Source organism: Neovison vison, chromosome 4 (genome assembly GCF_020171115.1).
Source record: "Neovison vison isolate M4711 chromosome 4, ASM_NN_V1, whole genome shotgun sequence".
Lineage (NCBI taxonomy): Eukaryota > Metazoa > Chordata > Mammalia > Carnivora > Mustelidae > Neogale > Neogale vison.
In genome coordinates, this window is record NC_058094.1 from 124,051,577 (window position 1) to 124,066,079 (window position 14,503).

The 14,503-nt window shown below is 38.3% G+C and overlaps 1 protein-coding gene across 1 annotated transcript in view; it reads right to left on the bottom strand.

Moving 5' to 3' along the window:
* VPS41 (VPS41 subunit of HOPS complex) overlaps nt 1–14,503 on the bottom strand; it is a 179,112-nt gene that overhangs the window by 142,241 nt on the left and 22,368 nt on the right. The gene's annotated exons all lie outside the window — the stretch shown is intronic.

Below are 14,503 nucleotides of genomic sequence, written 5' to 3' on the forward strand. Positions count from 1 at the left end.
TAAGATCGTCATGTTTCATTTTTCCTACTGGGTGTATCAGCTGCTACAACTTCACCAGCAGAATACATTCAAAGGTTGAAAACAGGGGGGTACGTTCTTACTGCTGACAGAATTCAACTTTGGTATATTAGAGTAAACACAAAACTATCTGACCACATAAGCCAATAAAAGATGTGTGGGCAAAATACTTCTTAGTTTGACCTCATGGGCATAAAACACTCCCAGCAGGGAGAAAGGAATACATAAAACTCCAAAGACATGGATTTTGTATCTCAAGACTATAAATATTTTTGTCAGATTTCAGAATATTTCATTTTAGTTAGAAAAACATAATTAGAAAATCAAAGAAAGGAAATTTTATATACAACAAAATGTATTTGTACCTTCAGATAAAAATATTTTAATATTTACTTTCCAAAACTGATAATCCATGATCACTTGTGTTTGTTAGAAAATATATTTACTTTCATTTGTATAAACCTAATGCATAAAAATTTCTTTTTCTTTAAGTGCTCCACATCACTCAGCATCAGGGAAATACAAATCAAAACCACAATGAGATACCACCTCACACCAGTCAGAAAGGCTAAAATTAACAAGTCAGGAAGTGACACATGTTAGAGAGGATGTGGAGAAAGGGGAACCCTCCTACACTGCTGGTAGGAATGCAAGCTGGTACAGCCACTCTGGAAAATAGCATAGATGTTCCTCAAAAAGTTGAAAATAGAGCTATCCTATGGACCAGTAATTGTACTACTGGGTATTTACCCTAAAGATACAAATTTAGTGATCCGAAGGGGCACATGCACCCGAATGTTTATAGCAGCAATGTCCACAATAGCCAGACTGTGAAAAGAACCTAGATGTCCACCACAGAGGAATGGATAAGGAAGATGTGGTATAATTCCACAGTAATGGAATACTATGCAGCCATCAAAAGAAACGAAATCTTGCCATTTGCAACAACATGGATGGAACTAGAGGGTATTATGCTGAGTGAAATAAGTCAATCAGAGAAAGACAATTATCATGTGATCTCCCTGATATGAGGAATTTGAGAGGCAAAGTGGGGGACTTGAGGGGTAGGGAAGGAAAAAATGAAACAAGATGGGATCGGGAGGGAGACAAACCATAAGAGACTCTTAACCTCACAAAACAAACTGAGGGTTGCCGGGGGTCTGGGGGTCTGGAGAGGGTGGTTGGGTTATGGAAATTGGAGAGGGTATGTCCTATGGTGAGTGCTATGAAGTGTATAAGCCTGACAATTCACAGACCTGTACCCCTGGGGCTAATAATACATTATATGTTAATAAGAAAAAATTAAAAAAAGAAAAAAAAAAGAAGGAAAAATACTTGAAAAAAAATTCTTTTTCTAAAATGTATTTAAAATTTTTAATCATTCGTATGCAGTATTACTAACTTTGTATGTTCAACCTCACTGCTGATACAGCATGCCTTATGATATCCCTAATCCTCACAGTTATGGAGTAAAGTTAGGAACCTATATTGACTATGATGGTTCTGAATTAAATCAAGGATAATTATAAAAATTGTTACAATGACTCAGAAAAAGATGTTATTTTACTGTATCAATATGTGAAAAGAAACCATAAAATGTGCATGCACCTTCAACTGTGACAGGATAAAGCGGGCAAAAATAAAAGTTTTTAAGCGGGCAAAAATAAAAGTTCACACACATAATCTACTCACTGACATTCTCTTAAAAAATAATTGTATATGTGGCACCTGGGTGCCTTAGTTGGTTAGACGGGCTGCCTTCAGTTCAGGTCATGATCTAGGGTTCTGGGATCGAACCCTGCACTGGGCTCCCTGCTCAGCAGAGAGCCTGCTTCTCTCTCTTTCTCTCTGCCTGTCGCTCTGCTTACTTGTGCTCTCTATCTCTCTGTCAAGTAAATAAATAAAATCTTTAAAAAAAAAATTGTGTAGTCTTCATTTCCCAGCTAACATTAAACTAGTATGGGGCACACCAATGCTCCCACCCAGAAAAACCAGAAAGCTTTAACGAAATACATAGCAACAGTCAAAGGCATCAGTGAAAGGGCTGCTGAAGCCACTACCTGAGCTAAAAGGACCAAGACTCCTAGAGAAACCGGAGAAAGCAAGGGGAGGTGAGCTGCCAAGCGCCAGCCATTCTTCCTGGAGGTATTTACCAATTTGGAGTGTAGGACAAGAGGCTGAGAACCCAAGCTCTGCCTTGGAAGATGGCCATTGCTGAGGGTAGGAAAAGCAGCAAACCTTCTGGTACTCATAGGGCTCAAGTAACAAAACTGGAAGCTTGAGGGGCTAAGATCCCAGTGGAGGAGAGAGGCATACAAGTAAGCTTGCTACACACTACTTCTCCCCATAAGACAACCGCCAATTTCAAAACCAATATGAGACAAGAGGGTAAAAAGCTAAACAGAAAGCCTCAAAAATGCAAACCAGCTGCCTTGGTGTGCTGAGAAGATAAGAAACAGATTGCAGGAATTACCAACAAATGAAGTCCTGATGAATACCACAAGCTAATCGGAACTCCTGGTCCCAAGGGGACACACAAAAAAGTGCTTACCAAAACTTCAATCTGTCTCAGACTCAGTTCAACCCCTGACTAGATTAAGGTATGTATGTATCCCCCAACCTACCTGTCCAAAGGACAGGGTGACTCCTGAGAGAAAGAAAACTTTTTGGAATATGAAAACTACTCGGGCCTCTACTATTTTCATTTATGATACTGGGAATAAAAAGTAATAAAATCAATTTAAAAAATCACCAGATATGCCACAGGACAGGACCAAGTAACTAAAAGTCAAGGAGGAAAAAAAGACCATAAAAACAGACCCATGGGTGACCTGGAGTTAGCAAAAGGGGCTTTAATATGACTGTGATTCATCTGTTCAAAAAAAAAAAAAAAAAGAAGACAGATGAAAGGATAGCAGTTTTCAACAGGGAATTGTAATCTGTTAAAAAGATTCAAATGGAAATTTTAAAAGTGAGAAATGTCACTGAAACTAAGAATGCAACAGATGGCTTAGCAGAAGACAGGATTAGTGAAGTGTAAAACAGGTCAAAAAATATCCAAAGGGAAGCCAGAGTAGAAAAAACGGATGAAAAATACAGAATAGGAGATATGTGGGATACAGGGAAAAGGGCTAACATTTTTAGTTAAAGTCCCAGAAAAATAAGAAAAATGGCAGAGGGAAAAGCAGAAATAACATTTAAAGAGGTTAACAACTGAGAATTTCCTAAAACTGACAGACATCAATGCAGGAATTCAAGCAGCTTTGTAATCCCATGAACGATAAATACGAAGAAAATAACACCTAGGTACATCACAGTAAAAATAAGTGAAAGAAAAACGACTTGTAGAGTAGTTAAATGCTGGGCCTGGTGAAGATTATGACTGACAGGACACACCAGGCAGAGATGCAAACTCAAATGTCAAGAGAAATCTTTGCCTCTGGGGCACAGAACTGTATCACCTCATGGAAAGGAGGATATTCATCAAACATCATGAAAAAGACTCAATATCAGATCCCACCACTCTCTTGATTTTAGAAAAACAAACACTGGAGAGTTAAATGTAATTATTCCATTTTAAAGATTTTTAGTACAATGATGACCAGAAATTTTAACTTCACCAAGACACATACACAGAGCCAAAATTCAAACTGTTATGAATGGCCTAAAGTTAATGACTTGTACAACACACTACCCAATCGCCTATGAAAATGAGGCTACACATCACAACAGGAAATGAGGCTACAAAAGCCTTCACAATTTCTATGCCTACAAATAACTATGAACTGTGTGATCAATAGGAAATGTTTAAAAATATATTTAGAGGGCGCCTGGGTGGCTCAGTGGGTTAAAGCCTCTGCCTTCGGCTCAGGTCACGATCTCAGGGTCCTGGGATCGAGCCCCACATCGGGCTCTCTGCTCAGCAGGGAGCCTGCTTCCTCCTCTCTCTCTGCCTGCCTCTCTGCCTACTTGTGATCTCTGTCAAATAAATAATTAAATAAAATCTTAAAAAAAATTTAGCAGATGCATTAGTTATCTATTGCTGCATAACATATTATGCCAAAGTTTGCTGATTTAAAACAATAAATGTATTATTTTTGTTTTATTTATTCATATTTATATAAATTTATTTTATTTATTCATATTTATATAAATTATTTCTTCATATTTATATAAATAAATAATATTTATTCATATTAAATATGAATTTAATAGTTCTGTGGGTAAGCAATACAGGACTGGCTTAAGTGGGTGGTTCGGACTTAAGGTCTCTCACGGGGTTGCAGGCAAGATGTCTGCTGAGGCTGCAGCCATCTGAACACGTGACTGGGGTTAGGGTATCTGCCTCCACAATGTCTCACTCAAATGTGGCCAAGCTGGTGCTGCATGTTGGCAAGGGGCTTCAGTTCCTCACTTCACTGATCTCTGTCTGGGTTGCTAGAGTGTCCGCAGGACATGGAAAATGAAGTCCCCTGAAGTGAGTGATCCAAGAGCAAGCAAAGTTGAATATGACGTAGCCTAAGAGGTCACACTTCTGCAATCTTCTACTGATCATACAGGTCAGCCACGATTGAGTGTGGGAGAGGGGGTCACAAGATCAGGGGTAATAGGTGAAAATCACTGGGGGTCACTGTGCAGGCTAGCTACAAAAGTAATAAAATTAAGAACAATAAAGATGGTTTAAAACATCAGTAGGGGCGCCTGAGTGGCTCAGTTGGTTAAGCATGCGCCTTCAGCTCAGGTTATGATCCCAGGGCCCAGGGATCGAGCCTCACATCAGGCTCCCTGCTCAGTGGTGGGGGTCTGCTTCTCCCTTTCCACCCCACCCCTACTCATGCTTTTGTGCTTCCTCTCTCTCAAATAAATAAAATCTTTTAATAAAATCAATATTCCATGCCTTTGATGAGCTGTCAAATTTATTTCCCCAGTATATACCAGCTATCAGTTGTTTATTTAGTAAGAGTATTAAAAATCAAACTTTCCAAGAATAACTTTAAAAACAGTGACAGAAGGGAGTATAATAGGCATGGTTATCTAAAAGACCTATACTACTTGGAGTGTCTGGGTGGCTCAGTTGGTTAAGCATCTGATTCTTGAGCTCAGCTCAGGTCTTGATCTCAGAGTTGTTAGTTCGAGCCCCACATCGGGATCTACATTAAAACAAACAAACAAACAACCACCTATATTTCTTTAAAAAGATAATTGACGATAACCAACCCCAGAAGCCATCGTATGTCAAAACTGACTTGTTAAAACAGCTAATTAATTACATCTAAAAAAACCTCCAAAAAGGAAAATTACAAAAAGCAACAAATAAACTCTTCTACTTATGTACCTACAAGCAACAAATAGAAATCCTTACAAAGTTAACATTAAATGTGGCAAAGATGACGTGTGCCTTCTGAAGTAAATGTGTTAAATACAAATTGAATCCTGAATGCTGGTCTTTATAATAAGATGCCACATGTTGCTCGAGTCTGGACATCAAATGTGCATCCAATGTGAAAAGTTAATTCTAGCCTCTTGACTGTTTTGCATAAAAGCACTCATCCACGGACCATTAGATAAAGTTACTGTAAATAAGGTTTGCCTGTCTTATTTATAAGTAAAAACCAAATAATTTCTCTCACATAAATATACAAAAATAAATACTTTCGCAACACAGCTCACTGAAGCATTCGTGCTAGGCTTCAAAACCCATAAATAAAATGAAAACTCTGATATTACGCAGTTGATGTAGCATTTCATGCTTTTCTGACAGGTATCTTTTATGTTAAGTTAAAAAGCAGGCTAAAGGTGAATTTTTAAGGCTTTTTTTTTCTGCTTGCTGTAAACAAAGAAAATGGAAAATGATTCAAAAATACAATTCATGGAAGCTATTCCACTGCCGCAGACTATATGTCACATTTTAAATAATTTTTTTCAAATCAAGCAGATTCAATATAGTTTCACCTTTAAAAAAATTAAGCAAGAAAGGAAGGTTTTTGTGCAGTTTTAATTTCCATGGAAAACAACCCAGTGTTAATAAAAGGCAATCAATAATTTTTGTTAAATTTTAATAATCTTGCAAAGCTACAAATAAAACCATCAACAGTCTGAGTTGAGATGACAGTTAACTGCGTTTCTATGACAACCTAGTGGAATAGTACAAGTCTTGACTTGCAGCTAAGCGAAGATATGAACAGAGTGACATTTACCCATACAAGAAAAATTTGCAGCTTTCCTTTAAAAGGAATCAATTCTTCAACTAACATGGATTTTCACTAAGTGTAGAGTACTTTTAATTAAAGACAAGTCCTTTAAACCATCCTATGTAGGATTCTAAAACACTACCTGAAAATAAATTTTGTATCACAGTCATTCCTACAGAGCTTGTACTTAAAAGGAAAAAAATTATTTTTGTGCATAACAGATGAGGGCAATTAAAGATTTCTGCCTGAAAAACTATTTGGTAATTTGTTACTAACACTGTAGGGTAAATTTTCATGGCAGAAGTCCTATCACCTAAGTCAGATGTGCACACCCAAAAGAATATTGCACTTTTCACCTAATAATTTAAAATTCATGTACAAGAAAAACTTTTTTGGTGTTTATAACCAATTTTTCATCCTCTTTTAACTTTCTCCATATCTTTCACACACCAGTACATTTTATATACCAATGTTACAGTCCAGAGGAGGATCTGAATTTTACTTTTAAAAAATATGTGTCATATGTATATATTCAGGGAGTTAAATGGAAAGATCGTTACACTTTTTTATTGTTACTCTTAATATGGAAGTTAGAATTTTATTTCTGGATACTATTTCTTTATTAAAATGCACTGGTTTTTTTTTTTTTGTTATTGTTGTTCTGTTTCTTTTTTCCCCCAAAATAAAATACCAGAAAAACTGAAAAGGAGGGGTGAACTATCTTATAAGATCTGAGTAAAGCCAGTGGAAAATATGATCACGTGAGCACTCCCTGACGAATTACAACCTTTCTCTACCAAGATGGCTTCCAGCTTCACCTATGAGAAAGACCTCAGCTGAACATTCAGAAATTATGATAAGATGAATGGTTTACTGGGCCTCATGTCACCATCGCATCTGACAAGGAGCAAATCCAAAGCCAGATACAATAGGAACACTACAAACATTAAAAAAAAAAAAAGTCATTGTTTTAAAAAAAATGCAGTCTGAACTTCCAGGGTAAAAAACTGAGTGTTAATAAAAAGCAAAAGAATCATCAACCATGGGTATGAAGGTATAAAAGAAAAGCCAGAACATTCTCTATAGAATTCTAATTTGCTTAAGGGGAACTGAAATATTCAAAACTGGTAGACTCCCTTGTGAGTTTGATACTAAAAAAACCTACTGAAATCTAGTTTCAGAATATCTGAATTATAGAAATTCCATATTTTAAAAAATTTTCATTCTTTACAAATAATTCACTTTTGGTTTTGTTGCTGTTATTATTTGTTGTTTGGTGATAGAGGAGAAGGGAGAAAGGGAGAGAGACAATATGAAACGGACTCCACACCCAGCATATAGCATGACATGGAACTTGATCTCACTACCCTGAGATCATGACCGAAGCCAGAATCAAGAGTTGAACACTTGACTGACTAAGCCACCAAGCACCCCCAAATAATTCACTTTGAAAGAAGTCCCATGACATACTGAAATCTTTTGTAATCACTATTCAATAGAGAAAACACAGGGAGAAGAGAAAAAAAAAAGTTGAGTCAAATACAAATAAAAATTTTTTTAAAAGCACAATTCAAACTATATCGTAAGTCAATCAAAACATGTAATTTGAATCTCAAAAACATGACTAACAAATTTTTAAGAAACAGACTTATTCTATTGACTACAACAAGGGTATTATCAACAAAGTCAAGAACTATACATTTTATTGTGTTAAGTACATGTATTTGAAACTACAATGTTATCAGTAAACATATATGCATATACATGCACATTACAGGACATCCCCAAATACGTCATGTCAATCTTGAACTTTACACTAAAGAATAAAAGAGATCTATGGTGAGAAAAACCTGCATAAAGTCCCTGATGAACATATGACAATAAGATTCATAACTAATCAAGGACTAATGATTCCAATTAGCCCTGTTTTGCTTACCACCCCCGCTCAAATGAATGCTACCTCCTTAAAAGGGCAAATGCAACCATTAATTATTGTAGGCTAGAGTTCTTTTACAGAAAATAATTTTCTTCACACAAAAAGATGGCTGGTAGGAAAGACAGCTTTATATATCCTTCCAAAATGTCAAAACATATCAAGAAAACTACATAAATAAGTGAAAGAGTAACTTCTGGTTTCCATTAATAACACAAGGTATTATAGCTGCCTCAATGACCAAACTTTTTAAGAAAGTGACATGGAGATAATGGAATTCATCCACAATAAAACAACTATGGTCAAAGCTCCCAGGATGCCTTTCCATCAGACTGGTGACAGATAAGCAATTATATTCTTATATGAATGCAAATAATGTTAAATTTTGACTTTCAAGCAATACTGCTATTACAGAAAACATATTAACCAAAGAGAGCAGCTGAAATTAGAGCTGATAAACATAATCTAGATGACATGGGTCCACTTTTTCATATAGATAATTTATGATGAGTCTATTCATATCTATATATTTAATTTTTTAAAAAGAACTTATTTATTTATTTCTCAGAGAGAGAGAGATTGCAAGTAGGCAGAGGGTCAGGCAGAGAGAGAGGGGGAAACAGGCTCCCCGCTGAGCAGAGAGCCTGATGCGGGGCTTGATGCCAGCACCCTGAGATCATGACCTGAGCTGAAGGCAGAGGCTTAACCCACTGAGCCACCCAGGTGCCCCTAATTTAATTTAATTTAATTTTAGAGAGAGAGAGGAAACGAGAGTGGCAGAGAGAGGGAGAGCAAGAATCTTATTAAACAGGCTCCACACCCAGAGTGGAGCCTGACATAGGACTCGATCTCACAACCCTAAGATCAAAACCTGAGCTAAAACCAAGAGTCAGACGCTTAACTGAGCCACCTAGGCACCACCATATCCATATATTTCTAAAAGCATAAAATACATATGGTTAAATAAGGGGTTCTCAAACCAAGAGTAATTTTATCCCCACAACACATTTATTTAGCAATATCGAGAGACATTTTTGTTGTCACGACTGAGTGGAAGGAGAAGATGCTGTTGGCATCAAGTAAGTACAGGCCAGAGAGGATGCTAAACATCCTACAATACACAGGGTTATCTTCCAAAACAAAAATTATCCTGAGAAAAATGGCAACAGTCCCAAGATTAAGATGCTGGGTTAAATAAATTTCATAAGATTAAATGTTCTAAGGACATTAAAATCTGTTTTCAAAGACCTTTAATAACAAAGGGAAGTATCGAACAAGCTTCTGTTGGTGGGGGGAAATCAGAAGGATAAGCAGCAAAATAGTGACCTTCCTAAACCTCAGTTTCTTCATCTGTCCACTCGGGGAAAGAGCACGACCCACATCACAGGGCTGCTGCAGCCATTACAGAAAATAACAAATAATCAGTACTGCGAGTTATTGCCAATATTTTCTATACTTTCAAAGGTAAACATGTATTACATTTATTATAGAAATAAATGCTGTTTTTGAAGCCATTGTTCAATCTTCCAAAGTCTACCTACTGAACTAAGATTCTTATCCTTTAAAGCTGCTTTCCTTACCATAACACTTTTGAGTAGAAGAGTGAGAAAAAGTTGAACCTCTAATAATTGAAGAGCTCTACTTAAGATTCACAGGCTATGCAGTCTTCATAAACCCTGGTCTCTCCTCTGCCCTATAGCATCAGAATTTCATGTTCAATTCAAGGCGGAAAAAAATAAGGTGAAAGTTCCCATGCCCTGAGCCACATACCATAAACAGGATCAACTCCCATCATTTATTTTATATTGGGAAAGCGATAAGAATATATAGAGGAGGGGGGGATGGAAAAAGCAAATAAGCTTTTCATTTCCTTCCAGCCATATAGAATAACCTCACCAATCTTCAAGGTATGCCATTCAGGTGGACAATTTCCGCCACTAAAGCCAACATAACCCTCTTTTCCTTTCTTCCCAATATCCCCTGGTGATCACAAGATCCTGAGAAGCAGGGTTTATGCCTTTTCATTGTTCTGAACTTCACCTAACAAAACTGTGGGTACCTAATAAAGACCAGTGAAAACAAAAGTACGCGATACCAACAGACCGAGTTTAGTAAGAAGCTTTTCTAAGACATTCTCATTTGGATTTCCACACAGGAAAATCCAAATCATAAGCTATCAGCCAAAAGGAACTGCAGAGATCACCTAAACTACGTGTTATTTTATAGCCACAGTGGGGGGTGGGGTGGAAGGAGCCTGGGAGCTGGAGGCACTAAAAAGAGGGAAGAGAGTAGCTCTTCGGAAACAGCAGAAATCAGAATTATGAATGTACAGAAAAGAAGTTCAACCTCCTAATTACAAGAGCTGATAGAGACCTTACAAACTCAATTTTCATGAACAACTTACGTTTATAATTTATATGTTTATTTATAAACATATAATTTATATGGACAAGAAAGATGCTCCAGTCCCTGAGATTATTTTACGCTTTAGAGGAGATTAAATGTTTCTCAAACATCTTTCAATTGCACACTCCATATTCCAGATGCAAAGAAGCACCCGGCTGGTCCCCCCACCAAAGTCACTGACGGTGTCCCAAAACTTTCCACGAAGAAAAAAATAAAGATGAAAACCTAAAGTAGCAGTAACAATTAAGACAAAGTGTTAACAAGAATCAAGGAGAGACTAATACATTCAAGCATACATTCAAGTAATGGGAGTTCATGACACCCCTTGATTTGCTTCACGCAAATACAATCTGAACAAAAGTCAAAAGCTGCTTTCGCCCACCCACCAACCCTCCCGTGCCCGTGACCCAGAGCCTATCCTACTCGACCAGATGCCCAACTCAACCACATGTCCCTTAGGGACTGTCTTCTCCAGAAGGAGGGAACTTTCTGCAACCTCTTCCCACTATTTCCTGACGCCTGCACTTTCGGCCCCAGCCTCCATCTATCCACACCCTCCTCCTACCAGCAGAGACCAAAAGCCACTGACATGTGACAGGGCATTACTGATGGTCTGACAGTCCCAGCAGTTAAGTACTGTAGGACCAAGAGAACACTGGTAGCAGGAAGGGGGTCAGTGCGGGGAACCAGAGAACACTCAGAAAGGTCAAAGTAAGAATGCAACAGTAAACCAGAAAACAGAATCATTAATAAGCTCAAGGGCTAGCACTTTTTAAAGACAAATAACATAAGGTAACCACAGAATACGCTGAGAAAATAAGTCATCCCAGTACTGCCCATCTCCTGCAGAAGGAGATCTGGCCTAGACTGTTTCTGCGTGTTCTATTAAAAACCCTCAAACAGAAAGTCCCTAAGCTATTTAAACTGCCCTATAATAGGGAAATAATAAAAACCTCCCCGTTCATTTTGAAAAGGCAGTAGGGGCGCCTGCGTGGCTCTGTTGGTTAAAAGGCAGACTCTTCATTTCCCCGCAGGTCGTGAGACTGAGCCCCACATTGTGCTCTGTGCTCAGCAGAGTCTTGAGGAGTCTTGAGGAGTCTCTCCCCACTCCCATCCCTCTCCCCATTTGCACACACACGCTCTCTCAAATTAAAAAAAAAAAAAAAAAAAATCTTAAAAAAAAAAAAAAAAGTGGCATAACCCTGACACGAAAATTCCCAAACATCAAAAAGGAGGAAAAAACAGTTCAGTCACGTCAGGTCAGAACTTAAATGTAAAAATTCTAAACAGAACATCATAAATTAAAGTCCCACATGTATTAATAGAAAACTTTTAAGATCAAATATCACAGAAATGCAAAGACTATTCAGTCTGATCCATAAGAAATGTGACTTCATCATTTGAGAGGCCAAAGAAAAACAGGAGAACCAAAATGGCAGATACTAAAAGAGCATTTATAAAGTTCAACCCTCATTTCCGATATTTCCAATTCTTTAAACAACAAAAAACTTCCAGTAAATAAAAAGGTTTCTTTCTTGAAAAGCTGAGTTGAACATTTGAAATCAAAAGCCAACATGACACTTAACAATGAAGAGAAACAAGAGGAAACTCATCGGTGTCTATTATCGATTTATTTTTCAAAACTAATTTAGGGCACCTGGGTGGCTTAGTTGTTAGGCATCTGCCTTCAGCTCAGGTCATGATCCTGACCCTCCTGATCCAGCTTCTCCCTCTCCCAACTTCCCCTGCTTGTGTTCCCACTCTTGCTGTCTCTCTGTCAAATAAAATCTTAAACAAACAAACAAACAAAAAACCAAAAACTGATTTGGAAGTTTTAGTCAAGGTAAAAGACAAGATAATGGAAAACAATGTATCATTGTTGAGGGTCTTAATTAAAGATGATAGGACTACAGGGAAAGAACAAAACTCTTAAGGTTTGTGATGATTAATCTTGTGTCAACCTGACTGGGCCATGGAATGCCCAGATATTTGTTGGTCATTACTCCAGGTGTATCTATGAGGAATTAACATTTAAATTGCTAGACTGATTAAAGCAGACTGTTGTTCCCAATATGCGTGGGCTTCATCCAATCAGTTGAAGGCCTGAATAGAACAAAAAGGCTGACACTCTGGAGTAGTAAGAGTTTTTTCTGCCTGACTGCCTTCAAACCGGGCAGCTTTTTTCCCCAGTATTCGAATCGGAAGTGAAACACAGGCTCTTTCTTGGTGTCGAGCCTGTGAAACCACTGGCTCTCCTAGGTCTCCAGCTTGCTGACTTACCCTGCAGATGTGGGGACTTGCCAGCTCCATAATCACATGAGCCAATTCCTTCTAACAAATCTCTCTCTCTCAGATCCCATTGACCTCTCTCAGATTTTCTCTCACTCTCTCAGAGGCTACTGGTTCTGTTTCTCTACAGAACGCTGCCTGATACACAACATAGCTCCTGCCAAGACAGAGAACTTGCATGGGCTGCTGGCCTCTTAAGCCCAAATGAGCCCCGAAGGCAGTATAAAAGGAGAGAGCAATTCCAGAACTTAACAGCCCCAAGTGAGAAACTGCGGAGGCAACTGGAATCATTGGGAAGGCAGAGCTGTTTAGACGCAGCACTCACCCTCTGAGGTTTTGCTACCCATTCACTAGAGAAATGGGCAGCAACAGCTCTGCCCCTGACTGGTGAGCACTAAGGAGCTACACTCACTCCTCAACCCTAACCCTAACTTTTCTTCTGTCCTTCCCCTATGAAATGGAGATTAACTCTTCTCAGTGCTGCTCCCTCCAGCAGATCTGCCTCACGGGCACTTTATAAGGACTCAACACTCATAGCACAAATTCCCACACTGAAACACATTTTTCAAGGAAGCAGTCAAAGAGAAAAAAAAAATCTAAAGGAGGCTGTAAGAGATATGAAAAATAACGAGAAATGAGAAAAATCTTGGTAAAGTTCACTAATGTCATTAAAAAAAAAAAAAAAGATGGGAGAAAAGGAGAGAAAATTACCCAAATCTAATTACCTCCTAGTTTTACAGTACTTCAAGAAATGAAGATACATTACTTTTGATTTTGCCACATCATTAAGAAAATGTTTTCAAACACATGCAAGTGTGAATATTGTTATTAGGGAACGAAGAGGGAATGCTATGGTGTCTACTGGAAGTCTGCAAATACCCGAAGTAACTAACCCTTAGAAGTTGGAGGAGGCCCAGTAAAGGATCTCCAGACTCAGAAGGCACTTTAATGCCAAAGAAATGAAGCAAACTACTCCGTACCATTTACAGAGTTTTATTCAGGGTAACTTACTGATAGGAGCAATGGTGGGAGGCAGAAAAACGATCCAGAGCACTACATCGCTACTATTCTCCACCACATACTCTCCACCTAAGCCTGGACTTCAACCCACAGTTTTTATAGAGTGAGGGGCATGGTAGTGAGATCACAGAGTAGTTACATAAAGTGACACCACCAGAGGGTCTGTCCTAGTTATCTAGCGTGGCGCCACCTGTGCACCAGAGAGTCCCTACTAGTCATCTAGAGTGGCGCCACCTGTGCACCAGAGAGTCCCTACTAGTCATCTAGAGTGGTGCACCCTGGCGCCCCTGCAAGGCAGAGAAGAGAGTATCTTGAACATCTTGGAGTCAGTGGTGTCAGCACTCCTACACCATCACAGACCAAATATGTCAAAGGCGCCCCCGATCACTGATGGAAATGATGACAACAGCCTAAAACCTTTAGCTCCATCAAAGGTTTCCTCTCTCTCATCCCTTTTGATACTATTTTCGGGGATTTATTTCATTCACTGAGGTCTTTGGAGAAAACAATCATATTCTAAAAGTAAAGAATGATAGTAACGCAGACACCTATGAATCTTTATACTTTAAAACGGTTGCACTAAAACTGAAATAGCTCATGGAAGAAAAGAAATCTGTAGATTCTAGGAATTAGTTTTGTTACAGCA